Below are 2,343 nucleotides of genomic sequence, written 5' to 3'. Positions count from 1 at the left end.
ACACTGAGCTGGTCTACACACTGAAGTGTGGTCTGTACACTGGAGGATGGTCTACACACGTGGCTGGTCTATACACTATGGAGTGTGGTCTATAAATTGGAGGGTGGTCTGTACACTGGAGGGCGGTCAGCACAAGGGGCTGGTCTACACACTATGGAGGGTGGTCTACACACTGGACTATACACGTGTCAATATGAAATGTTAAACGATTTGAGCTGTCATTTTGTGAAGGTTATCTGCTGTTTGGGGGCGGGACTGGGAGGTGGAAGAGGAAATTGAATAGTTCCGTCATTGCAGGCTCGCTATAGGTTCGGGTTTAATGTAGCGATTCCCCTGTTTGTGGAAACACAGCTGGCTTGCCGGAAAACTCCGTCCTCTCTGTTTGTCTAAACTATCGGCTCAGTTCGGGAGCGAGTCACCTCCCTCCCCGCTCCTCTCTCTCTCTCTCCACATTTCCTTTTTCATTCCCTCCCTCCAGCGCGCTCCATTTACCCCTCCCCCTTGCTTCTTTCTCTTTCTAAGCCGAGGCGGAGAAACGCTCCCTCAGCCGGCTCGTTGGTCTAGGGGTATGATTCTCGCTTAGGGTGCGAGAGGTCCCGGGTTCAAATCCCGGACGAGCCCTTGTTTTTCTTTTGTTTGTTGTTAAGTTAGTACATTTTAAAAATAAATAAATAATAATTTTCAATACAAACATTTATTTGGTTGAAATTAATAATTAAGAGCTCCTGTGATTTGAAGCCTGGAGCTCTTAAGTGAAGCAACAGGAGCCCAGCGAGAAAATCAGACATGAGCTGGGCAGTCACTCCATACATTGTTGCTGTGTTACATTGTTACTCTAAATATTGTTACATTGTTACTCTGGGTATTGTTACATTGTCACTCTGGGTATTGTTACATTGTTACTCTAAATATTGTTACATTGTTACTCTGGGTATTGTTACATTGTCACTCTGGGTATTGTTACATTGTAATGCTGGGTATTGTTACTGGGTATTGTTACATTGTTACTCTGGGTATTGTTACATTGTCACTCTGGGATATTGTTACATTGTCACTCTGGGTATTGTTACATTGTCACTCTAAATATTGTTACATTGTTACTGGGTATTGTTACTCTAAATATTGTTACATTGATACTCTACATATTGTTACATTGTTACTCTGGGTATTGTTACATTGTTACTGGGTATTGTTACATTGTTACTCTAAATATTGTTACATTGTCACTCTCGGCATTGTTACATTGTTACTCTAAATATTGTTACATTGTCACTCGGAGTATTGTTACATTGTCACTCTCGGCATTGTTACATTGTTACTCTAAATATTGTTACATTGTCACTCGGAGTATTGTTACATTGTCACTCTGGGTATTGTTACATTGTTACTCTAAATATTGTTGCATTGTCACTGCATATTGTTACATTGTTACACTGGGTACTGTTACATTGTTACTCTAAATATTGTTACATTGTCACTCTGGGTATTATTACATTGTCACTCTGGGTATTATTACATTGTTACTGGGTATTGTTACATTGTCACTCTGGGTCTTGTTACATTGTTACTGGGTGTTGTTACTGGGTATTGTTACTGGGTCTTGTTACATTGTTACTCTGGGTATTGTTACCTTGCCACTCTGGGTAGTATTACATTGTTACTGGGTATGACATTCTTGCTCTTTATTGTTGCTGTGTCACATTGCTACATTATTGCTGTCTATTTCTACATTGTATCCAGGTAGGGCTGTGAGTTCCCCTCCCAGCTCCTGCTCCCTGCCCAGATCTTGCTTTGAGTTACTCCAACCCTCTAGTCTCACATGGCGCTGGGGCAAGAAGCAACCCAAGAGAAATGATGTGGGTGAGGCAGGGGTTGGGGAGGTGGATCAAAGGAGGGAAGGATTAAACAAGGAATTCGCTCCCATTCATCAACAGGCAATGGCAACATGGGTGGCAAGAGCAGTATTCGTCACTCACGTCCTGATTTTAAATTTATTTGTTCGTTGGTGGGATGTGGGGCATCGCTTGGCTAGGCCAGCATTTATTGCCCATCCCTAATTGCCCCTTGAGAAGGTGGTGGCGAGCCACCTTCTGAAACCGCTGCGGCCGACGTGGTGTAGGAAAGGGAGAGGGGAAATTGCCCTTGGGGAAAGAAAGTGGCATCTTTCTTTGCTGCAAACTTTCTGTTATCCTAGAAGAATTGGGGGGGGGGGGAGGGGGGGGGAGACAGGGATGAATGAGGAATTGCAACACCAACAAATTAAATATTTATATCAACTTGTGCATCAGGAGCAGGAGAAGGCCACTCGGCCCCTCGAGCCTGCTCTGCTATTTAAGAAGATCA

General features: G+C 43.4%; 1 non-coding gene across 1 annotated transcript; it reads left to right on the top strand.

Moving 5' to 3' along the window:
- The first annotated feature begins 549 nt into the window (after window positions 1-549).
- On the top strand, window positions 550-621 carry trnap-agg (transfer RNA proline (anticodon AGG)). Its single transcript has one exon. It is a non-coding gene; the product is annotated as a tRNA-Pro (tRNA).
- The last annotated feature ends 1,722 nt before the right edge of the window (window positions 622-2,343 follow it).

Source organism: Scyliorhinus torazame, chromosome 15, assembly GCF_047496885.1.
Source record: "Scyliorhinus torazame isolate Kashiwa2021f chromosome 15, sScyTor2.1, whole genome shotgun sequence".
Lineage (NCBI taxonomy): Eukaryota > Metazoa > Chordata > Chondrichthyes > Carcharhiniformes > Scyliorhinidae > Scyliorhinus > Scyliorhinus torazame.
This window is presented reverse-complemented; position numbering and strand designations above follow the sequence as displayed.